The sequence below is a fragment of the Corvus hawaiiensis genome, chromosome 13 (assembly GCF_020740725.1).
Source record: "Corvus hawaiiensis isolate bCorHaw1 chromosome 13, bCorHaw1.pri.cur, whole genome shotgun sequence".
NCBI lineage: Eukaryota > Metazoa > Chordata > Aves > Passeriformes > Corvidae > Corvus > Corvus hawaiiensis.
The window spans coordinates 2,083,027-2,109,000 of NC_063225.1; the positions used below are offsets into that span (position 1 = coordinate 2,083,027).

Consider the following 25,974-nt stretch of genomic DNA (forward strand, 5'->3'; position numbering starts at 1 on the left):
TCTGGCACTGGTCTCTCAAATATTTGCCATATATTGAGCATTTTCAATGAATGAAATTCAGTGGAAATGATACAGAGGGAATTCCACACCACACTGTTTTCACTGCCCAGCATTTTTGTTCCACATACTTACTTTTGCCTTTCATATTATAATCCTTCAAAGCAAAATGCTTCTTGATTTACCATGATCTCCCCCTAATTCTTTGATCCCACATTGATTTTTCTTGTCTTCTCATGTAACAGGTTTAACATTGGGCACAGACTAGAAGACAAGGGGAATTGTTGTGGTAACTCTTGCAGGTTTTTTTCTTACCTCTTTCTCTGTCACATCTCTGTGCAGATCTTGACAACATGACCCATCTTTCCAAAGCTCAGACCAAATGTAAATTGGTGCTAGTACAGAAGAAAGGGTTTCCACTGTAGCATCCATACAAGTGGACTGAGCCTGGACGCTGCCAAGCATTTATCTGAAGGCAGAAACTTCAGAGGTTTCTAGTGCACTGTAAAACTTAAACCCTCCTATGGGACAGTATTGAGGGAACCAAAGTATCCCCAACAACCAAGAAGAATCTTGCAAAAAAAAACTCCTTCCAAAGGTCTAGTGATAGAAATACATGTGATGTTAACACAGGTAATTTGCAAGAAAGTTCCATAAATCATCGTTTCAATGGGTCATGAACTTCAAACTGTGCATTCAGCTCAGCAATTTCATTAGAGCAGAATAACCTTATTTCCATACAAAGAGCAGTCATGATGCTAAGTCTAAAGTAACAAATTGTCCTTATGTTTCAAAACTTATTAGTACTGTCAGTGACAGATACAGGGAAGAAAAAACAACCAAAACAACTGAGAAAAGTTGGCCTTTTCAATGTTGTCCACAGAGGGGAAGTTCAAGGATGATGAAGACCACGGCACACTCATTGCAGTTTTCTGTTGGAAAGAAATGTGTTTTTCTGGCAGAAGATAAGTTGCTTTAGTTATTACTGGAATCAAAAGCAAACTCTGTGTATACCAGTTTGGAGAACAACTTCTAGCAACTGCTTACAGATTTCTGTACTGTAGTCTCACATCTGTGGGGGTTTTTTCCCCCCTGGAAAGCCTCTATTGTCTCCACATTGTGTTTCTTGTAAGAAACAAGAATTACTGTTACACATCGATGCAAGAGATTTAAAAAAAAGAAAGTGGTTTCATCAAACTGCTCCCTGCAACTTTATCATGAGTGTTAGGAAGACATCTGGATTGAAGCTGCATCTGTCTTTCCAGAAAGCTGTACCTGTGATGCTGCCCCATCACCTTATTGTTACCCCTCTCCTTGCCCATCCCCACCTGCGACCCCACTGGGGTCAGGCAGTCAGCAACAGGCTTTGAATTTCTGACTCTCATCTCAGCTAAACTCACTCTTAATACTGAAGAGGTTCCCCAGTTTTCAGTTTTATTGAGTTCAGTTGTGCACTTACCAAAGCTCATGACACTGACATTGACTATCAAAAACAGGGCTGGGCCTGTGATGCTGTTATTAAAGTTTCAGGTGAAAATACAAACTCACTTGAAAACAATGAACTGCCATACAGTATTAAGTGCCAACCAACCAGTCAAGTTATTTTCTTGGCTTTCTATAAAACTGCAAGGCCGTGAGTATAGCAAATACGAGAAAGACAATGATAAAGTATGATACATTTGAGTCTGGCCTTGAAAATCTGCAGTTACTGCAGCTGTGGGTGCCTTACACTAACTACATCCTGTTTATAAACAGCCAGCACAAAAATGTCACTTTTCTGATTTGAAGCCATTTGCTGTAGCCAAATATGCATTTCATGATAACAAAAGTGTCTTAGCCAGTTAGAACCCGTTCCTCTCCCCTCAAATAAGCAGTAATCAGCTCGCCCTTTGGTGGCAGTGGCTCAGTCTGTATGTGCAGCTCCTGCTCTGAATATGCAGATGTCCCCACTCTCATTAGTTCCTGAAGTGCCTCTGCTCACCCTGCCTGCTGTAGCTGGTGTTTCTGAGCTGTTTGGATGGCAATACCACAGCTGAAGACAAAGATAACTTTAAAATGTATATAAAGCACAAAACCGTACCACGTCACAAATCAAATAAAGCTGACTGTTGAATAATGCTGAGAAATACTGAGAAAGAGTGGTAGGAAAACAGCTCTTGCAGATGGAAGGATCTTATCTGTAAGGACTGGGCCAGGGTGTCTTTGTCCCATGCCAGTAAGCCTGGTGGGAGTCTGTTTGCAGGGCTAGGTGTGAGTGTGGCACATCTCAGAAATGCGGTTTATTCAATGTATATGCACAGGCTCTTGTTCTCAGTATAATAGTCTGCCTTCCCAGCACTGGCTGGTGCTATGCCTTCTATGTTGTTCTAGTTTATTTTTTAATAGAAGAGAGTTTAGCAGACTGCATTGTGTTCCAAAACTTAAATTCCAAAAATTACATTTTTGTTATTGAGAAAACCCTGAATCAGCAGCTCCTTGGAGGCCTATATGCAAGCTGCACGAGCAGGTTTGTGAAGGGTGTGTACATGCTGACCTTGCAGAGATTTACATCTGAGTGTAACCCGTCTCTCTCTTCCCCCTCTTGCCCAGTAGTCTCAGAGAAGTGGTTGTGAACCCACAATATCAGTTAAAAAACCATTACTGTGGTTTAGGCATCACTTAACCACAGTAATGGTCTTAGTTTTCCCAGTTACTAGTCCAGTGTCAGAAATTTCTCCACATTTATTCAGCAGAATGATCTCCAAGACTTCTCCCTGTTTGTCTGCTAGGCTATTACAGCTTTAAAACTCCATTAGATTTAAATAGTTTAGCAGGTGGTTAAGCAGCCTGCCTGATTTTGCCCAGAGAGCACAGGGAAGAGGCACGTGGTGTGTTCTGCCAGCAGTTACGGGGAGCAGTGGTTGGCAGAAGGGCAGTAAAAAGCAGCTGGGCCTGGAAATGAGCATCAGCACGTGGGAGGGGATGTGTGTGCTCAGCCTGAGCACCTGGGCCTGCCCTGGTGCTGGCAGACTCTTCTGCCCCAGCAGAGCCTCGGTGCTGCCCAGCACAGGCTGGATGTTCTGGCTGATCACGTCACAGGACTGGACACTCTGGTCTCAATCAGGAAAACTGCTCAGATCATTAATAATTCCAGTCTATGTCAGTGGGCCTTGAGTGCGTGTTCAAGGCTTAGCCATCTGCAGATGGAAGGGAACATGTCCAGGGAATTTAGCTAAGCCACAGGACTTTGCACTGAAGCAGCTCCCAAAGGCTCACACGCTCTGCTCCATCCTCTCCTGGGTGGGCTACAGTGTCTGACAAGCAGGTGGTAACAAACAGCTTGAGGAACTCGCTGCATCTGCTTTGTTAAGTGAGCATGTGTCTGAGCCCTGAATCCATCTTTCAATCAAGCCTTTAATGGGAAAATGTAATCCTGAAAATTGTATCTCTGAATGGGACCCAGTAAGGAATAGATGGACATGTAAGTATGGTGTAGAGTGAAATCAAAACAAAAAAATCAAAGTGCTGTTAAAAGGTCCCATGGTGCTGAAAGCAATCACAATTACACCAATCAATTATGAAGCTTGAAATTGGCCAATCTCCTTGTCTAGTTTAACTTGCAAGATTGAACCTATCCTGAACAAAGAAAATCACCAGTAAACCAAAGAAAAATCATGGTGAAACATGGATCCAGTGTTTGCATCTCCATCCCTTTCACTGGGCTATGACAAGGGAGGGACTAGAAAAATACGGATTGTTAAATACAATCCTATCTTGCTACTCCCCTTTTAAGATTGATGAGTTATAAAAGCAATTAGCCAGAAATGTTTTTAAAACTTGTCAAATACATTATTTGACAAATATATTAATAAATCGTGTATCTAGTAACAAACTGCATGAGCTCTGAAAACTACCTCATCATTTTAAAACAACTTGAAAATCTCATTTCATCCATTGATGAATCACCTGCCCACATTAGCAATAAACTGGCACAAGTGAGACAGAGACATTTTTATCCTTCAAATCACATGAAGTGCATTTCAGGACACTTCGATAAATAAAGGACACTTCCTTTAACCAAAGGCAAAAAAAGGCACATGTGTATGTGTTTAGAGATAGCAGAGGCACACACATAGGTTTGGGACAATTCTCTACACCTGTGCAAACTCCCACTCTGGTTTCTCTGCAGGGATTCTCTTCTGCACAGGGAGTGGTGGAGGTCCACAGCTGAACCTCGCTCAGGTGATCCCCAGCTCAGCTGCAGCTTCTGAACTGGGAAAAGACCCACTTAGTCCTTTAGACACACAGCAAAAGAAATTATTATAGGTCAAACTTAACATTCTTATCAGCAGCTTCAGTCTCAGGAAGTCAGGCAGCTCCATGCAGGCAGCTCATGCAAAGAACCTGTGTCACCTCCAGTAACCCAAATGTATCTCCTTAAGAAAGGGCCCTTCCTCCTCCCATCCAGGTGGCACATCTTGAGTCTGAAAAGCTCATTGCCCTCTCATTCCCCTTCTTCCCTCTGGCTGAGGTCTTGTCAACAGCTGAATTTGATAAAAATGAGAAATTTAAAATCCATATTTATTTAACTGGTGGTGTAATTGCAAAAGTGCTTGCCCTGCACGTTTAACTGGCAGTGGCTTTCAGACCTGGTGGGTGCTTCATCTGGAAAATGTTTTTTTCCTCATACACTGCTCGTGATGCATTGTCCCTTAATTGGGTTGAAATTAAATCAAGGGAGCCAATCCAATTCTCCAAGGTTAGGGACTCCTGTCTGTGTACTGGACTGTAGTAACTGGTTGCTGTGCACTGCCAGGGGATGTAAATTGTGTGCTTGGTTTGGTGCCTATGCAGCGTGTACTGAGTTCCTGCTGGCTTCTCAGGGAGTTCCTAAGCTGTGGCCAAACCCAGCTTCACCAGGTGCTTCTCCAAAAGAAAAGTTAAAGTCTCAGTTCCTTGCAGCCTAAAGTATAGCCATTCATGATACATCTCCAAGTCATGGTGAGTTCATGCTGCTCCTGGTATCCACTATCAGTAGGCTGATCATACTGTTGTGCACTTTTCTGCCATGTTCTCACTGACATTTGCAGATGAGATGGCTGCAAGTATGATGTCTGGGTGAGGGAGAAACAATTCAGAGGGATACCGTGGTTATCACAAAAGTTTCGTCTGGAAAAGATTTGGATCTTTCCCAATAAGAAGGGAAAGAGAAAAAAAAAAAAAAGAAAAAGGCCTTTATTCAAAATTAAATACCTGAAAGCATGGCTTTCAGTGAAGAGGATGAGTGGGAACCCACTACTTATTTTCTGAGAAGTTTCTGCAAAACAGAAGTATTGCCTGCTGGATCATTTTCTCCATTTCACACACTCTCTTGTTTTTTCCTGAGCATTGTTCCAGCTCATCTCTATTCATTCACAAGAAGCCATACCATGTATTAATAGACACCTTGGCCTTGAAATTTATTTTTCGTATTTTGTTATTGGCTCATAAACACAGAGCTTGTTTAAATTGTCATCAAACTACATCACCATAAAATTACTGAAGCAATAGAAGAAAAAAACCTACAGCACTGCTACACCAAATTCTTCTTCAAGTACTGTGCTGCTCTTCTGTGAAATTCATTGTCCTTGCAGGGATCTAACAGCTTTGCCATATTCTTTCACTGATACGGGTAGTCCGAAAGAAGCAATCACACCTTTAGCAAAAGTTGATTTAATTTCCATGGGACTGTGGGCTCCAATCTGGTAGGACCATCTTAGCTCTTTCTATATGCAGCCAGCACTAACTGCTGTTCTTTGCTACTTTTCACCTTAGACAGACATTTATGGCTGAGTAAAGTGGCTGTAATTTATATCTGAGCAAAGCAGGGCTCTTGATTTGGAGCACTTTCCATGGGTGTAAATGACAAGCCCAAGGCAGCAGCAAATGCAGCCCAGGAGATGCAGTTAGTCCTTTTCAGGGAGCTGGGGAAATGAGACTTTGATTATTGTGATCTGTACTGGGTAGATGTTGCAGGCTGTGTGACACTTTGCAGGAGAGGGGAATTTTGGTTTTGCTGAGCCATACAGTGCCCACACTTGGTGTGTGACAGGGAGCCCCAGGCAGGGACCCCTGTGCCTGCCCCAGGTGGGAGCCTTTCCATGAGACTTCCTGCACCTCACTTGGAGAAGGGTTTTGGGAACCTCCCAGATGTGCAGACACAGATGATGGTATGACACAAACACTGTGATTCTCGGTAAATAAACTGTTGGGAAATGGCAGTACCCAATTAAATGGCAATAAAGATTTTGTTGTTTCAGTTTTATGCATGTTTTAAGACAAAATCTGTGATGAACTGCATTGTGTATGCTTGCACCAAAATAAAGAGGGTAGCATGGCATATAAATAAGTTTAGCATTAGACTGGTATCTTTTTCAAATTATGACTCACTAACAGAATTTTACAGCAATTTGATTACAATTTTACTGCATGGAAGACTCTTTTGCATCTGTTTCACAGATATCCACCTTTTAAATTTTATTTAATTTGTATTGATTTTTCCTGCACTTTCATAAGCAGGCATCACACATCTGAGCACACACAAAAATGATTACTTAAGTGATGATTTAAAAATAATGGATGTACATTAGCACATGAATGATTAATTCCTTTTCGTGAGTGCAAGCATCCAGGCTATGGCTGAGTAAAATATTGATGGTACAAAGGAAATGAGCTGTTTCTTAATTTAGTTTTGTTCTGGTAATGTGTAACTAATGTTGTTCCCTTCTAGCAGTATGCATTTAGTGACCCTTTTAAATTTTAATACCTAGTGATAGCTAAACTAATAGTTTCATGGGACATATAAGACGAGCTTTTGAAAAGATGCAGATAGAGTTTACATGCATTAATTTGAGACTCTGTAACACAGGTACTACAGAGGAACCACGCAGGCTGGCATTCCACGAGAAAGGTGAGGCTTTTTTTGTACAAGACACATTGAAAGGTAGACACTTGATTGTCATATTAATGTCATGAGCCTGTGGCATATGGATCCCAGTTCACCGAGGCCTGATGGTCTTGTGAGGCACCTGAGAGCGTGGGGATTTCTGACACTAGACCAGAGTGAGACTGCAGGACTGCTCTCACCACCTGACACCAGGGCACGTGTTTACTCTAAATGTAGGGGAACCTGAGCTCGGAGATTAACCTCTGCTGGACTCCTGCAGCTCCACTCAGAGGTACCTACATTGTGGTTTCTCACTGTTCCACAGCTCTTGAGGTGTTTCTGGAAGTTTTTGCCTCGACTACAGCACCCTGAGGTGTTTTCCCACATACTTGCTGCTAAATGCCACAGTGGGGAGAAAGGCACTGAAAGCCAAGCACTGCTCACGTGGTCCTGCCCACACCTTCATTTCAGAGCATGGCAGGCCAGGCTCAGCCATCCCAGACTTGAACCTGGTGCTGGTGGAACAGAGCAGGATGGGCTGGAAATGAAATAGAAACATTTCAAAGACTGCATAGATGTGTGTGGGCAGCAACGCGTGTAAGGACACAGGCTGGTGTAGAGCACAGCTCCAGGCTTCGACATCCTCAGATGGGAATACAACCTTGTTACTCAAGGTTGATCTACAGACTGGATTGCTGGCACTGCCTACCCCTGCCCATCTGCTGGAATGGCACTTTGCCCACAGCCTGGTGACATGCCAGGTTTCATTTGAAGTAGGTGTCTTCTAACAATGGGTTTAGAAAGCAGCCTGTTGAAGACAGCAACTGACCCTTCTTTCTTCAATAGGCTATTTTTGGAGTGGAAACACTTGCTGGCAGCAAGTGCAAAGGGCCTAAATCAGTTTCTGCTAGTCAGCTGCAAAAAAAATCTCATTTGCTACAGTAACAGAAGGTTTGGGCTAAAAAGTGAAGCGATTGCTTCCATTTGCTCTTGCTGGCCTCACATGGGAGTGTTTATTGTGGATACTTAATCCCACTTTACCAAACTACATGGCAATTTGCAGGTGAGAAGGGAAAAGGAGGAAGAGGAACAGTGTATTGCTTTCGAGACAAGAAAGGGTGTTGCTTTGTTTAATTTTAAGCCATGATCCTTTGATATTTTCCACTGCTGCAATGGATATTATATGGTAATCCTGCCAGGACATTTTATATGTGAGGAAGAGTTTGAGGGTTGGCTCCCCAGGATGACATTTGAAAAGTATAGTTCACATTTTTTTTCTTTTGGCAGCTGAGAGAATAGAGGGATCTTCACTCAGTCCCAACAAAAAATCAACAGGCTTTCTGTCATCAGGTCTGTTTGAAAGGGTTTTGAAGGTCCTAGGGAAAACACAGACTTAGTCACTGTCAGAAGGTCATGAAGGGGTGCAGATCAGAGAACAAGTTAACACATGCAGTTCTCCCGAGTGCCGTTCTGGATACTGGACGCCTGAAACGTGGGCAGGGTGTAAAACCACATGGCTTTAAGAGCAGCCCAGATGGCCAGCAACCCCAGGAACACATGCACACGTGCTATCCTGATCCTTCTAGGAAGGATTTTGAATCTAAATTGTCAGCCTGACATCAGTGCCATGACATTACTGATGGGCAGGAGTGATAGATGATCCACCTTGCAGAGAGCTCCTTGCTTGGGTCTGTAGTAAGAAGTCATATGGCCTAACATCCCTCTTCTGACATGTCCAAAGCTCATCTGAGCTTGAGTCCTGGCAATGTGATGTGATGTGATGTGATGGGAGTCCAAGTTTGAGTATGGCCCTGATCAGCTCTCCAGAGCCCCAGTGAGCTGGCTGAGCAGGGGACAGTCTGTTTCCCCCTGTCCTGCCTTTACTGTCTCCCCCAGCCTCCACTCCCTTGTTCCCCTGGCAGTGTGCTCCGGGCCTGGGGCAGCACAGGGGACTGGCCAGGTGGCAGGGAGCCTGCTGAGCCTGTGCTTTATGCAGCTGGTCTCCACATATGGAGAGTGTTTCTGGATGGTCTGGCTACACGACAGGTGGAGACCTTTCCCTCCCTCTCTGGTTTGGTGCTGAGCTCTTGGCCTGGTGCACATATATGGGTAATAATGGCAGGGAGAGAAACAACCAACTAGGCATTCTCTGCCAGCATTCAAAGTACATAAGCACAGAATAAACAATCACTGAGGTTCTTCTGAATGTGGGAAGCTATTCAGGCAGCATCTGAAGTACTCAGATAAAATATCCAAGTCTGAAACAGCTTTTGATAAGAAAGCTGAGAATAACCTATAGTTATCTTTGGCTATTGGACAGTAGAGACTTTATTATAAAATGATTTATTTGGTATAACATGGCTGCTAAAATCCTGGCACCCTGTTATGCAACTAATTAAAAAAAAAGTCAAATCTATAAAAGGAGCTGGAAAAGTTTGACTGGAACCACAAATACTGTTTCTTCCATTGCTTCCCAAGTAGTGAACCACTTTTCATGCCCTCCTCTTCCCCACAAAGACACCGAAGAGAGGAGATCTGTAGCTAACAGCGACAGCAGCTACGACTGCATCACTCCAAGCAGCAGAAGGAGCAGAGTGCCTGCAGCAGTCTCTGTGATTTGCCAAGAATGGAGATATCATGGCTTACTCTTTCTTCAAGCTATGTCAGATAATAGTGTTGGCATTCCTACCTGAGCCTGTTTTTCCAAGCCAAGGACCATCCAGAGTATTTAGTTATAACTCGATCATTACTGGTGGTTGCTGTGTTGTATGTTTTTGCCATGTCAATTCTTCCAGTATGTGATGCAAACAGGAGATTTTGTAGGGTAGAATAGGTGCCACGGCTAATTTATATTGCCTTGCATCCAAAGTGCTTTCTACACTTTTGACCCCACACACCCCCCTCTCCTCGACCAAGCCTCCTCCCTTGACAGCTCCTTTGCATGACTGTTTCCTGCATGAGTTGTCACAGACAATGGTATTTCCCCTGACTCTGTGGAGCTTTGCATCACTCAAGATTAGTGGGCTGACATGCACAGTCATACGAGCAGCTGGCACACTGTGATCAGTGAGACAATGTGGGGGTGAAATGGGCCGCCTATCTCATTGTCACCTACTGTCACCTCAGAGGTGAAAACATGTCATCTTGCATCCTCCAAAGGAAAGTAGTAGGATGTGTCCCTGGATCAGCAGCTTCTGGACACAGTGCACATTTCAAATGTTGATGGGGGGAAGGAGCAACAGTAACTGCAAAGGATCAAACAATCTGCACTCACTTCTGCCTCTTAATGTAGAGAACAGTAGAATACAGAATATAGAGAGACAATATATAGAGAATAGTAATTGTGTGTGCTCACCTTCCATAAGTGGAAATTTTTATTTTGCACTAACGTGCAAAGCACAGAACAGAGGAAACATTTCATGAATGGCTCTGTCACAGCTACTCAACAGAAAGGATTTTGCAGCCCACAACCAGCACGCAAGAAGGAACACTGAGGTACATCAAAGCTAGAAGTAATTTTTTTCAAACAAACAGTAATGTCAGATAAGGCCATAAGTGTCAAAAAACTAATTAAAAGTAATCACCTGTGCCTCAAGAACAAAGTATCCTAGGCTGAAGTCAGATACTGAGATGCCAAGGGGGACACACTAAACACAAACTCAAGGTAATATGGCAAAGGCAGCAACTCCTCTCATTACTGATTGTGTGTGTGCTGTGCACTTTGTGTGTGTGTCACAGAGGTAAAAGTAAATCGTTCAATCATCTTTCTTCTAACCTAGGATGAGAGCCTACCCTCTTGCTGGATAGGAATGCCATGTGGTAAGGCTTTGTTTCAGAATTCACGCAGATACAAATTTGCAAGCAGTTTGTTTACCTTTCTATTCTTAGTAATTACTGGTATTAGCTATTTTCCAAACACCCTCCCTACATCAGCCATGAATAATGTCTGTCTGATCCTTTACAACTGTTTCACTGTCACCCAAATGAAGCAGGTTTTTGGCTCCTGAGTCAGTGTTAGGCTGGACAGCTGCTTAGCTGTGACAGCCCAAGGAGCTACCTCAGGCTTGCCCAAGGGGGATTCAGACTGTACTAAATTACATTCTTAGAGACTTATTTAAGGCCTTAATTCGTGGAGTTATATTTGGTGGGACAGTGAAGGAGCAAGGTTTATGTGTCTCTGTGTGTGTCTGTACGTGCACACATGTGTAATTGCTTGTTTTCTGTAATACTAAAACCTCCATAACTGTAAAATGTCATCAGCTGCTACCTGTGGACTCACCTTTGAGTAGGACGTGATTGTTTGTGTACGAAGTCAAGCTGTTTCATGTTGGATTTCATGGACTCTGGAATGAGTAACATGATACAGATCTATAGATAAACGAAATCTGCTGGTATTTATAACCAGTGAGCAATTGCTTCACCCCTTTGCCAGTTTTGAGATGTGACAGTTACAGTAGAAAGGAGCGTTACTGTAGCTCTGAGCTGTTTGAGAACGTGCATGATTGGCTAAATTTCTATGGGAATATTTGATTTACCTTAAAGAAAACATCAATCATGTCTTTGGTGATTCTTACTGATAGGGAGTAATTGTTCTTCTTGGTCAAGTCATAAAACAATTAGAATTCTGAGCCCAGTGAAGTAAATAGACAGATAAAATCATCTGCTCTCATCCTACATTATCTTGTAATTTACACATAAAAAACCAGTGAAATAATGGAATGTTTTCAGGCCTGTTCCTGTTCTGAAGGTCAATGGGTCTCCAAAGGCCAACGGGGACTCGTCACACAGAATCAATTATAGGATTAGGTAATCCCCTAAAATGGGACTGAAAAGTGATTTTGTGTAATAGAAGTTGCTATACATAATATATAAATAGATAACATTAAGTGTCTTGTCATCTTGTGATTATATGCCATGATCACAGATTTGTTACTAATACATCTTTTCATCTGTCTGTGCCTGGAAAAGGCAGCACATTTTACTATTAGTGAGGAAAAGTGTAGGTAAACACTGTGATGGTGAATCTGTACTGAGTAGCAGTATGACAAATGAAATTTTGAAAATTAAAATTGTAGGCTGTGAGGAAGATCACCTATTAATCTTGGAAGTGTGCCATTAAATCTAATTACAGTATTTTGATGATATTACCTTAGATGTTTTGAATTAATTCCCCATCAAAAGATGGGTGCTGTAAATCACCAAACTGAAAAGCTAATAATTGTACAGAAAATTGAGGTTTTTTGTTTTCAATCATCCCTGCAGACATTTAAAGTGCTGAGGGGAGTGAGCAACAGTATACTGCTCTATACATGGACCCAAAGGGCACCATGGCAATGCCTGTAGCTTGGCTTTGCTGTTGCCAGCTCTCTGCTCTGTACAGCTGTCCCTCACTGGATTATTTTACAAGGTTATTCTTTAGCAATGACCAGGGATTAATCATGTTTTACTATTGCAGTGATCTTTGCAGGAAAGTGCCATGGCCAGAACCATTGGCCTGAAAGAGTTGGTTTTTCAAAGTTAAGCCTGATGGGGAGCTTACAGGCAGGAAAGACCAGTTTTACAGGACTGTGCCCAGTTATGTTTATTGCTTGAATCTCTTTTATTAGCTTTGACATACAGTCATCCACATTTCACTCTAAGCACATTTCACCCAGATTTCACTCTAGGCACATTTCAAGTTGTAAAATACACATTGCAAACATTGTGTCTATGTATCTGCTGTCCTTGCTGACATGAGGTTCTCTCTGCCAGCCCCACAGCCTCAGCAGAGGAGGAATTTCTGGCTTTCCACTGCCTCAGGTTCATCTGCATGGGATCCTGCAGGATCCCTGCTGGCTGACCCATGCAGTATAGTGACAAAGCTTAAAAACAATTATTTCTTTTCCAATTATTTTTATTCATTACTGGCACATCTCCTCTACCTCCCCAGAGTATAGATGAGGGAACTGGAGAGCCAACATACTGAATTTCAGCCAGACCTTCACCTGAGAGCAGGTATTAGATTTATCACTTAAATATTCAACATAGAGATGGTTCTGTGGGCTTCTCAAGGCCAACTGATGTCAGGTGATGGGGGGTGGTCATGAACAGCACTGTGGACCCATTTCTTACACCAGCCAGAAAGCTAAATCACAGGAATGAAAGCACATACCCATGCTGATCCTATACAGAGACAGGACAAAGTTGCCAAGTTGGGGTGCACAGCCCAGCATCAGCGTTAGCAAAAAATGATCACTACACCTTCAAGTGACAGGCATACAGCTTGAGATTTCTGCACATCCCTCTAAATGAGGAGGCAGATTAGGACAATATGAAAAAGGGAACAATGATGTTGCTAAGGGTTGGACTCGGTGATCTTAAAGGTCTTTTGTAACCTAAATGATTCTATGTGAAAGTGAATTCTTGACAGTCAGAAATACATTAAACACAACTCTTAATACGGTACCCAAGAAGATGCTATAAAAAAGTGCTGGAACTGTTTTCTGTCCTCCCTATATTTTACATAATGGCAATTGCTTAAAAGCACCTCTTGTGCTTTCTGACAGCTGTCAAGGGTGAAAAGAGGGGTTTCCCATCCTTTGGAAAATATGAGAAAATTATCTTCTCTCCTTTAAGCATTATAAAGAACTACACTCGTGATACCTTGGATACTATTTGCAGGGATAAATTTATGACATATTTTCTTAAGCTTACCCCTCTTTAAATAATTCTTGACTTATAACCAATTATTTGTCTGTATCAACACAGCACAGGCTTGTTATATTAGCAATTTGCTATTTTTAGCCAATTGGTGTAAATCATGAGTGACAATGTTTTGAAATGTCTCACTTCTGACTTGCATTGATACTACTACAAGCTCAGGACTCGAAGAAGGAAAATGGTTGGCTCAGCTTTATTGCTTTGCCAGCCAAACACTGGGATTTTCACCTATATTCCCCCTGGCAACAAGGTGTAGGGTGATTGAACGGGGATATGATTTAAATGCTCTCCAGGAAGATTAAAGACCCATCTTCTTGGGATCTGAACCATGGGGAATGGGGAAAAATCAGTGGCTAAAGAAGGGCGATACAGGGTTCATGGAGATGGGATGCTGAAGCCAGGAATGGTCGGCATTCAGAGGTGAGTGTTAGGAAACGTGTAATTCTGCATCGTGCAGGCTAACACCCTAATGAGCTATCAGTTTCAGCTTATGTGGCTTTAACCCTGTTCTGGTGATGAGCTGTGAGGCATTACAGCTTGATCTTCCTATTTTCTACATATATGTTCTTAAAAGTCCAAAGGAGGGAGTTCTTCACCAATCGATAGAGATAAAAAGCCTGTTTATCTAGGAAATTGTTCCACATTTATTCATGTATTATACATGCCTGCCCTGCCCTGTGCAATGGCTCCCAGGATATTGAGAAGACAAGAAGACACATAAAACCAGAGCTGTATGGAAATAACTTTTCTAGGTTGTTAATACGAACTAATATTATCCAGCAGACAAATGTTTACCCCTTCTATGGGAGCATTACTCATTGAATAGCACCTTAAATTGTCCAGCTAATTTTATGCACTTACAACAAATAAATTCTATTCTCTTTTATTATCAAACTTAATTACAGTCAAGGTAAGTCATAACATCGCACTTTGTAATTTAGATTTAAGGACAGTGAATATAAAACCTGCATGTCTACTTCATCAGGAATTATGTATCGATCCATATTAAATTACCTACCAGTTCCTCTATGCAATGCTTTGCAGTAGGCAGATGTCTATATGCACTGGCAAAAAAGAGAAGGGAGGAAGAGAATATTTAGCTAAAATAAAATGACTCTTAGGATGTAACAGCATCATTTCTTGGCACTGCTGTGATTTGACCATCCCCCTGTAACTGACGTTTGCTGTTTTTATGGGAAATGACACAGCTTAAATGAACATATCCTCAAAGTGTAGGTTTGATATTTCATTCAGAAGCCATTGTGTCCGTGCGTTCGCATGCTGAGTCACCGACGGAGCTCTGGCTCAGCCAGGGGTAAACCATCAACGCCATTTCCCTCAGTCCTTGCTGTTTCCTAGGGATGTGCTATTTGAGCTAACTTTCCTGAGCTACCATGCTCTGAAGGTGGTTTCCCAAACTTGCGAACTGCCCTGCACTCTGTGCACTTGCACTTCCTTACCAAACCACCATGTGGCTGAAGGGATTTCAATCAACACACCTGCTTGCTGAAATCAGTTCAGCTTTGGTTATAAACCCAGTGGAGGCATTCAAGCAGAATGAAATGCCTGTTTAAACACAGTTTAGTATTATCCATATTTTAATTAATAAAAAACTCAATATGTTGCTCTAACAGAGGGTAGTTCTATTATCAGTATGTGAATTTTTAATATTTTGCTTATTATATTTTCAAATTCATGAACAAGTGTTGCTCAAGTCTGTAAAACACTTAGAGGATGAAAAGTCCTTCGGAAAGAAGGAATAACCCATACACCCTACCCATGAGACAGGGTGGGTAAGTGCTCCTGTTACCACCTCGGACACGGGGTCTCATTGGAGCCAAAGCTGGTCCTCAGGCATTCCCAGCTCCTGGACTGACACACAGTCCATTTCATTCTGCCTCTGTACTTTCAGATTCTGCTGATGGGTTTCTTTTGCAAATCAATCATTCTAAGGGTAATTAACATTTAAAAGCCAGGTTTCTTTTAATTCCATTAGTATATTTGCGACAAGAAATGTGTTGGCAGAATCCAAAGGTTAAGAGTTACAATGAAGAACAAGTTTTAGGATAAATGAAAGTTAAGGCCTAAAACAGCCTGACAACACCCCATTAATCTGCACACTATTGACACAATAGTGGTCTGCTGTGTCAATGAGGATTTAAGAAGCTTTGCAGCACATGTTACTGATAGTTTATCATATCAATAGGAGCCTGCATATATTTGTGTTTAAAAACCTGTGGCTGTGTAATTCCCTGACTGCACACATATTGTAAATGCACATACTTTAAATCCTTACATAAAGTGGTTTCTAGCCATGCAGCAAATTTTGAAATGATAATAAACTACCATATTTAAGTGTAGACACAAGGTATTAGTCTGGGCTGTACCAAAATCCTCTAAAATGCTGTACTTCTAGCTGAAACCCTTTGCCCTACAGGAATGCAATCTGATTCTCAACATTGTGTCACCTGCCTAATTGAAGCAGAAGGAGATTTAAACCATATTAATCTTTCATCCTGATATACGGAAACCTTGAGTCAGCTTGTGGCTGGAAGCTATAGCAGGGAAGAAAGGTCCCTTCCCACAAGCTGCCCTTCTCAGAGCAGAGGGGAGCCTGCAGCCACAGCCCAGGCAGTGCCGAGCGCTGGGCATCTGATGCCCCCGCGGCAGGGATAACCGAGCAACATCGAGGAGTAATTTCTACATGGCAGTCACAAAAGAGGCGTATTAAATGAAAATATGAGTGGCTCTTCCAGTACTGCAGTTTTCCTGACTGGCACTACCATCAGGAGTTTCAAAAGCCAAGGAGCAAATCCCACATTCGTAATGCCCTGGTGTGGGTAGCCTGCGCAGAGGTACCTGTTTGTACCCACCATAAATCCACACCACAGAGTGTCTGACTTCCAGTGCAGAGGCCACAGAGCTGTTCTGTGAAACAAATCCTTCTTTTTAAGGCACTTTCAGCTTTTTTGTCCTCAGGTTGCAATTCGATTCCTAACCAAGCGAGTAGTCTCTATCGCAGCATTTTCATGCACTGTGCAAATTTTGATGCTTTTCAGATTAGGGCTGTTCATGAGAAAGAGAAAATAATGTCCTTACACCTTTAACCAGGCAGCAGCTCCTGGGGTGCCACATAGCTTTGCTGTGTTCGCTGTGAGGAAGCCCATAATGATCTTGCCTTTAGCCTGTCACCACTAGGAAACATCAGAGAGAGACAGCCAAGGGACTGAGTTGCCAAAAACCTCCTATTCCCATGGCTGGGAGATTTTGTTGGCACCATCTCTAAAGAGAATTTACTATGGGCCAAATCCTGGCGCCCTTGCTTAGATGAATCAGTTCTCAAGAGGCAACGCTCCCGCTGCGAGTGGTGCGTGCATAAAAACCTGCCAGATCAGCCCAAAATACTGCTTGGGAGTATCAAGTGCTTGTCTTCCAGAGGGGTGGAAGCGACCAGCCCAAGGCTTTGCTGTGGAGACAGTGCTAAGGGGCAGGAATTTGGGAACTGCTCATGAATGAAGGATATATTCCCCAGCAAAAATCTCTAAATTACTTTTACTCGGAATTTTTTCTTATTTCCCATAAAACAAACACAGATGATACAGTTTGGCGAGTAATCCTTTTTTTTCCCCCTTTCAAGGGCATCCAAAATACTTCATGGTACTTTAAGCCTTAATTAATTTATCTTTCATGTGAAGAAAAATGAATTAGTGACAGCTATTTCCTGGACTTCATTTCTGGGATTAAACCCTTTGTTTCTGGAATATCTGAGGGGATTTTGGACAGGCATTTAAAAAGATGTCATTTCAAGGACACTCCCCCTCAGCACCACACGCGAAGTACTCGTCTGCAAAATCGAGTCTCATCAGCCTGCAAAATTGCATTGCTCGCAATGACTTTTTTCTTCCCAAGTAGAAATGAAAATTTCTGTCTTAAGAAGCGAAGGTGGCGTCGGCGATGAACAAAACGCCTTCTCGATGGCTTCGCCCCAGCTGTTTACCTCCGCGGCCTCGGGGGCGGGGGGGGCGGGACGCAGGTTTGCCGAGGTGGGCTGGGAAGGGCGAAACTACGGGCGAAGTTTGCCGGAGCTCCGCGCAGCCGGCCGGGGCCGGGGCCGGTGTGGGGGCCGGGGCGGCGCCCGGCGCTGCCCGCGGCGGGGGAGGCGGAGGCGGGGGGCAGCGGCCGGGGCGGTGCCGGTCCGCCCCCGCCCCGCCATGGCGCGACTCGCCGAGCTCCGCCGCCGGCCGCCGGCCGCGCTCCGGGTGCGGTGAGACCGAAAAGTTGTCCGCGGTAGCGGCGGGGCGGGGGCCGGGGGGCCGGCGCGGTGCCGGCGGCGGGACGCACGGCGAGGGACGGGCGAGAATAAATCCATTCGCGGGAGGTGGAGGCAGGGGTGGGCTCTGCCGGGGGCGCCTCCCCCGCGCCGCCCCGGCTCCCGGCGTAGCGCCGGGATGGGGCGGCCGGCGGGGGACGGCGGGCGGAGCGGGCCCCGCCGGCGGGCGGCGGCCGCGGGCAGCGGCGCGGCGGCTGCAGGTACCGGGGAGAGCGGCGGGAGCGCGGCGGCGCTGCCGAGCGGAGCGGGCGGGAGCCGGCGCCGGCCGCAGACGGGGCAGCCGAAGCGGAGCTGTCGGGTTTATCCCCGGCGAAGTCGCCCCGGGGCGCTTGGGGTGAGTTGGGGCTGGCGCCGCGTCGGGGGCTGAGCCGGCCCGGCCCGGGGCTCGGCGCTGCCGGCGGGGCGGGCAGCCTGGCGAGGCGTGATTTACGGGCTCTCCGGCAGCAGCCGGGCGCTGGGAGGCAGAGGGAGCCGCGTTTCCAGCTCCCCATCAATTATGGATGGAAACAAATACTGGAGTCAGTTCTGAATTACGCCCGTGCCGCGGCGGGGGCCAGCTCCGCGCCCGCCCTCCTGCCGAAGACAATGCTCAGGTGCAGAGCGGCGAAACTTTTTTTTTTTTTTCCTGGGGGGGTGGGGGCGTTTCATCACTGCAGAAACCGATACAGCTGCTTTCAGGGAGTAATTAGAAAGGGTTTAAAGCCTTCTTTATTATTTATAAGCATGAATGGAAATGAAAGGTCACACAGATATATCTAGGTGGCTTTTACTCCTGTGTTTTAAAGGGCTGTGGGGTGGTTGTGCAGGGGGTTTTTTTATGGTTGTTGTGTTTTGTCTTGTGAGTTGAAAAATGCGATGAACTGCTTTAGGTTGATGTGTTGAAAATATTGTAGTTCTGGTGGATATCCCACTTGTTAGCATGAATATTGCTAGTCTTAAATTAGTGGATTTCTGCCAATCTCTAGGTTGTTTCTTACTTCTGGTCAAGATTATGTCTGTATCACAGGCATGAGCCTGTGAGTAATTTGAACAAAATTCAGCCCTCGGTGTGTAAAGTCATTTGTATGTGTGTGTGGCTTAGAATACATTTACTTTTGAGCATAGCAGCAGCAATGATGGTTCATAATGCTCACATATGTGGCACTTGCTGTACAGATGGTATTGTAGCTTATCCATGTACACACACACGCTTCGCACATAATGTGCAGGAATTACAGCAAACTTCCTCCAGAATACTGTTCAGTGCTCTGTAAATGCGTGGCATTTTTTTTTCCTCTGGTTATTTCCTTGAGGGGAAAAAAGCATACATCTTTATTGGGGTACCTTTGTGTTTCAAGTTGTTGGTCTTACTAATATTCCCAAATATTATTTGAAAGAACAGCTTCCTACTGTCTTAGAGGCGTTTACTGCTGGTCTGTTGCTCTCACACACAAATACTTGCACAGAGAATTTTCTGAGGTTCTCTCCTTTTTCTAAGTCCAACAGGAAGCTCATTGTAAAGCTTTGCAATTACTTTTGTGGCAAAAGATAATAGACGTTTTTCCTGCTTTATTCACGCTGTAAAATTCTGTGCACCTCTAAAGTCTACTTCAGTTCCTTTCAGTAAATTAAGCTGTATGTAATCATGTTTAATGTAGTAAGTGACGGGCATATTTTCTTATGTTGGCAGATATTGTATAAACATTTACTCTGGCTTAGATAAAAACAAATTGCCAGCTTAGTGCTCTGATTTCTTTTCTATATAATTATGAACTTGAACAGTTTTTGTGTTAACTAATATAAAGCTCAGGGTTTTTTAAATCAGGAAGAAAAAGTTTGTAGTAAGAATTTATTGGGATTCTGAATTATGTAGCTCAGATTTGTTTTTAGAAAGCCAGCCAAAAAAGTATAACCCAGAGGCTCTACGTTGGTTTATTTAACCAGCTTCTCACTTTCATCTGCACCTTTAGTTACAGTGAGCCTTCCTCCCCCATATCCTGCAGTCTGTCACTACCTGCTCTCCTTTATGGTGAGATGCAACAGAGATAACATCATTTTCTAAATGTGCTTTGTGTGATGCAGGAGTGTGTGCCAGGAATACAGTGATGGCCCTGTCAAAGCTCTACAAACCAGCTGTATGGCTGCGGGTTTTTTCCCCCCAGCCTCTCGCGCCCTTTGAGCTGGACCATCTGAACGTTTCTGGGAATGGCTGAGCTGAGCCGACTGTTAGAGCAGATACTTTAGCCCTTGGAGCTGCCATAACTTTGCTGTGTGTTTATGAAAAGCACACATTTCGATAGAATGCTTAATTATAGATGCAATTTCACTCTAGGTTGATCTTTGATCTGATCGGTCCTGTCATGGGAGGTGTGTAAAGGAAAAATCCATCATGGAAGTTCAGTTCAAAGTGTGTGTTAGGCTTTGTAATAATGTATCTTCTGGTCTTACTACAGTCGATCACATTCAGATTTCAGTTCTGGATTTTTGTGCGTTTTAAATTCTTTTAAAAACATTAGTGCACTTAACACAGGACTCAGTATCCCCTGAAGTCAGGTGTAGCCCAGTTAGATGGACAGAACCTGCATGGAAATGTTGAAATGCTATGGTTGTTTGTCCTTCTGAAAATTAAAAAGAAATTTGAAATCTGAGGTCAAGAGGAGATCGGGGTGAATACGGTCAGTTTTCATCAAGTGTTAGAGAAGTGGTATGACTGAGACTGTTTCAGTTCTAGTCTTCCTTTTTAAGACAAAGGAAACAGTTACTTCAACAGCTTCTGTGCCTGTATGAGCTTATGTGGAGCTTACTTATCTTGCAGTCTGATATCTTTCAAGGCTCAGACTATGTGTTTGCTGACTGAACAGAGGAGATGCTGGTTGATTACATACTCCTATGTTAAACATACCTCTAATTCCAGGTTGATAAAATCAGGTACCTTTCCACTTGATAAAGTAATAATTTGCTCCACAAGTAATTAAGAAAAGATGGAATAAGGCATATTACTGGCATTGGGTAGTACAAGTTATTTTCAGTCTTAGCAACTCTGTATGTAATTAAAACAGTTCAAATGTCGCTTTCGTCAAAACTGCTTCTCGAACAGATGATCTCTTCTTACGCATCCGATAAGCTACTGCAGTTAACTGCTAAAATCCATCTAAGCCATTTTATTAAGCTGTTACTTGTTCTGTGAATAGCTGCCAGCCTTAAGTTCAAAGGAAAGTGGGTTCTGATTTGTTCCCATGTCACATGGAAGAGGTGTGCAGTGAGAATACTATTACTGCCCTTTGGATGCTGTTTGTGGAGCTCTGTCTGTTGTCTGCCATAGCCTTCTTTCCCTCGTCGTGGCTTGACAGTAATTACAGTACAGCTAATATCAGGAGTTGATTCAGTTTATTCAGATGGGAAGACTGTTGAATTGTCCCACTTCCAAAGGCAAATGTTTGTGTTAACCACAGAGATCAAATCTGTAGTGCACATATATAACATATGAATAGTATTTATTTCCCTAACTTTCCTATTCCATTCGGCTTTTGTTAACTAACCCAGATTAGCATTTTAACAACCCTGAAGTGAACTTCTGCCATTCTTCCTGCTTGGACAGTGTGTGTAGACCATCCATCATCCTGTCCTTGGCCACAACAGGCTACTGGCTCCAGAACCATTTGGAGCTACACAGAAACCATCCAACTGTGAACAGCACAGCTGGCTACAGCAATTTTTTCTTCCACGCCACTGGCAGCATTGTCTGGCTATGGTAACTAAAGTTAACATCCAGAACGTGAAGTTTCTTTCATTCTGGCACCCCTGCCCAGCCCCGCTGCAGCTCGGTGTGCACACCTGCAGGAGGAAGGGCTTCAAAATGGCTGGGAGGAGTCAGGCAACCGCTGGACTCTTGCTTTTCAAGGCTCCAGTTTGGGAGACAGCAACCTGTTGTTTGGAGTGGGATTACATTAACTCTGTCCGTACTCGAGAGGGAGCTGGCTGGCTGAATGCTGTGTGCGCTCAGTGTTGCAGATTGGGGTGTGCTTGGGAAGCGCCAGCTAAAGAAACAGAACTTGCCGCTTTAACTTAGCCACATAAATTGCCAAGGAGCACAGAAAGGAACGGAGAATTTCGGCTGTGTATTTCACACATTCTTGTAGAAGCCTTTTTAGTTCCACAACGGAAACCATGTGATTTCACAGGATCTGTGCCCAGACTCTAATACTTGCTACAGATGCTTTCCTTGGTTTGTTTTGTGGATCTATGAATGCAATAGGAGTAAGTTGTTACAGGATTTGTTGTTTTAATTCTAATGTGTGCTGTGAAGGGCAGGTAACCAGCAGGTGAATGTACTTGTGACTCTTTGGTAATTTTACTTGTTGAGATTTTTGCATAATTTAAATAAATTGGCCTAGCATGGCTGTCTGTCATGTGTGAGCCGCTGCTTTCTTGCTAGACGAGAACTTTTGCGTTCAAGAGCAAAGGAGGTCAAGAGGTATTACTGGGAAGGGAGGGGCTTGGTGGGAGTGGAGGAGCAAAGAAGTGGTGGTGGAAGAGGAGGAGTGAGGAGCTCAGGCAAGCAAGTGACATTTATTCTGTCCAGAATGGTTACAAACCTTGTAAACTAAATCACTCCCTGGACAGCTTTGATTTATATTCTCACACAGCAGATTGGCCTTGGTCTGCCTGACCTTGGTAACATAACAGAGGTCGTATTTGCACACAGAGACTCTTCGTGCAAAAAGGTTCATTGTTGCTGTGACTTTTTTTTTAACTGTTGCATCTGAGAGCCAAATTGCAGCCCAGGTTTCTAATTGGACAGGCACTGGATAAACACAGAATGAAAGGGATGGATCCTGTTCTCACAGTGGATGGTTTAAAAGAAGAGATGGCAGACGGGTACAGTTGGGCAGTGGCCCCTAGAAGCAGGAGAGCTGTGCTGACCTGCATAATCAGCAGCTGTGCTGGCGCACAAGCCACCTAAACATAGCTGAGCTGCGTGTGTCAGGGAAAGGGGGCACACACACTTCGGCATCAGAGGCAAGGGGAGCTTTGAAGAGGGCCTGGGATGAGAATGAGGAGTTAATTGGCAGATGCGTGCTAGGGGGCTCTTCAAGTGTGTGAGGGACAGCAGGGAGGCAAAGGCAGAGTTGCTCATCTAGAGAGGTAACGAGTGAGCAGTGGGGACCGGCATCACAGATTGGCTGCCCACCAGCGGTGGGAGTGAAACCTCAGAGGAGATGAGGGCTGATCAGCTGGTCACTCGGCTCAGCTATTACTGCAATAATGGGCTTTTCTTAATGTGAGCTACAAAGTTCATCTTTCTTTTACCAAATGGTCATGGCAGCTGGGACTCTGCTTTCTCAAGCAGCAGTAAAGTACCAGCTCACTGTTGGGTAGGGCCTTCCTCAGAGCTTTATTGTGGTGTGAAACAAAAGGTATTTCCCTCAAGTGCTGCTGCCTCGCATCCCAGGCGTGTGTATGGGCGCTGGTGGTGGGCAGGGACTGCAGCACCAGCACAAAGTGTTGCTGCTATTTCTGTGTCTGTCTGTCATGACAGACACACTTTGGGGTCGAAAGAAAATCTTCACGCTTCTATGTCAAGCCCTTGTTTATGCTGTGCCTCCATTTAGGTACCCCCTTCCCATGCTGTGCGAACACCTACGTGTCCCCTCGGGCTGTGGAACCGTCATGTTTTGGGAGACCACAGAGAATAATAATGCGTATTTAATTTACAAAAACCTCCATGTATAGTTAAGGCTGCAGTATTAAAATGTTAGATGGCACTTGAATGTAGCGCAGCGTGAGGGAGCGTGGCTCTACCTGTTGGTGTGATGGTAGCTGAAGGAAGAAAGGGCTGTGGGCAGCGCGTGTGTTCCCTGGGCAGTGCAGCTCTCAGGAGTGAAATACCAGAGCACTGCCTGGTGGGTCAGTGCCCTGTGGAAAGAACTTGAACCAAACAACCTGGAAGGCAGGAGAGGGCCCTCTGGCTCTTCGACAGTTGTCCAAGAGCCAGCTTTGGCACCCCTTGCAAATATAGCTCTTTTGTGTGTTGCCACCTGGGGACGAGTGCCGAAGAGAAGAGAACGGATAACAGAGGAAAAGCAGTAGTGGGAAAGCTGTCAACAGTGTGTGAACAATGTCCCCAGGTGTCTCATGAAAGGAGTAATAAGGGAGGGGGGAAATAATCTTGCAGAGTTGAATGGTTTCTTTCAATTTGCAAACTTCTCTCTGTGACAGTTTCTTTAACGCAGCACGTGTTTATCAAAGATTAACACCGAAAAGCCAGTAATTTGTTTTTGTTCAGCAAATCATATTTTCTTCATAAAGTAAATGCCGTGTGGATATTTTTAGCATTATGTAGGTTTTTTCCTTGATGATAACCTCAGACAAAACTAATCAAATCTCATGCTTTGGGGATTAATCTGATTTCCTGCAAGGGTACGGATAGAATTTATTTTGTCTTGCGTACCACCATACAGGTTTTACTGTGAGAGTGGATTATGGCTTCTCCTCCCCCTAAAGCACCAGGCTTTCATCCTCACCAAAACCATAGCAAACACGGCTCATGGCTGAACAGTGGTCTTCAGCAGCAAACTGTGCCAGCACAAACCTAAATGTTTGGTGCAGACGGGTAAGAAAAATAGACCTGCAGATGTAAACAATGTGGGGGTTAGGTATGATTATCCTGGCCAATATTACTAGTGACAGCACAAGGATTTAAGGAAACATTGTAATTGTACTGGGGGTCTGGGGAGGCTGGTGTGGAAGAGAGAAGGACACGGGTCATAACAGAAAGCTTTAAAGCTCTAAGTCTTGTTCTCTCATTTGCCAGAGATTTCCTTCTGACCTTGATTGAAGCACTTGCAGTCCATATGTTACTGGTCTGTTTTTGGTTTTTTTTTTTTTAATTTTAAGGTCTGATCTGTGACTTCTCTGTGGCTCACTAGTCAAAATGCCGAAGTATTGTGAGGCAAATCTTTCCCTGTCCTGCAGGGTGAATGTTACCATGAGGCGATGGAGCCCAAGTAAGAGAGAGGAGGGAGAGCTGGTGCCCAGCACGGCTGCCTCCAGTTGCAAACGCCGTCGTGGGTGGGCTCTGCAGGTTGTGTTTGCTCTGTGGAAAGTGGGCACTTCTGTGGTGCAGAGCTCCCCACATGTGAATCAACACAGGGATGTGCCCTAGCTTGGGACCCAGAGCAGGGATAGCCATGGCTGCACATTTCACCAGTCCTGGCTCCAGCCCCAAAGTGGCAACAGATAGGTGCAGTTTACCTTACTGCACTTCTATCACTTTAAAAACTTCAACAGACTTCAGGGCAAGGAATCAGCCCAATCAAATTCTGTACTAATACATTTGATTTCTAAAGAAATAAAAATAAATTTTTCACCACTACTCTGCATTTCTGGTAAGCCAGGTCCCCTCAAAAGCACAGGCACCTCTCAAGGCATCTCCCTGTCCCTCTGACCATCCCCAGGGTCTCACAGCATGAGCACCGATGTTGCCCCTCTCCCCTGTGAATATGTATATACATACTTTTACAAATACACACTTGGAGACTACAAAAGCAGCAAATGTGATAATGTGATCCAACTGTTTGGTGCTAGGCTAGAAAGAAGTATTTTTCTGCCATTATGTGAAAATTTAGCGTGACTGGAACAGAGTCTGCATTTGATTAGGCAATTTAAGAAATGGAAGAGACTTCATACTGTAGGGCAGTGCTGCGAAACAATTGCTCGGAACATGTTCTAAAATTGGTTTGCTTTCACCAGATTTCCATGTGTTTCTGCACGACATCTCAAATGAAAGTATGGGCAGTCACGTGGCAAGTGACAACATTTTGGTATTATGGTAAATCAAAGCAGCAGTTTAAACAATTACTCCAGATCCTGAGAAGACTTTGAGATTTAAAAAACAAACAAAAAAAACCCCCAAGAAAACGAAACTATTTACTGTCAGCCTGGGAAACACATTTCATAACACATCCTTTCACTGGCGTAGTTAATCTTTAATCGTAACAAGAGAATAGTAATTGTTAACTTTGAGCTCCAGGTTCCTCCAGGTTTTCATGCCTGTGTTTTGTAC

The 25,974-nt window shown here is 44.0% G+C and overlaps 1 protein-coding gene across 12 annotated transcripts in view; it reads left to right on the top strand.

Moving 5' to 3' along the window:
• The window catches only part of SEMA6D (semaphorin 6D), a 244,237-nt gene that overhangs the window by 194,930 nt on the left and 23,333 nt on the right, over positions 1-25,974 (top strand). For 7 of the 12 annotated variants that reach the window (XM_048317341.1, XM_048317349.1, XM_048317343.1 and 4 more), the window contains exon 1: positions 18,505-18,523. The exons of 2 other annotated variants lie outside the window; for them this stretch is intronic. The gene's annotated coding sequence lies outside the window, so the exon portion shown is untranslated. Of the gene's footprint in view, positions 1-6,907; positions 6,926-18,160; positions 18,265-18,504; positions 18,524-25,974 lie in introns of those variants that run through there. 3 more of the 12 variants (XM_048317347.1, XM_048317345.1, XM_048317351.1) reach the window with 3 other exon arrangements.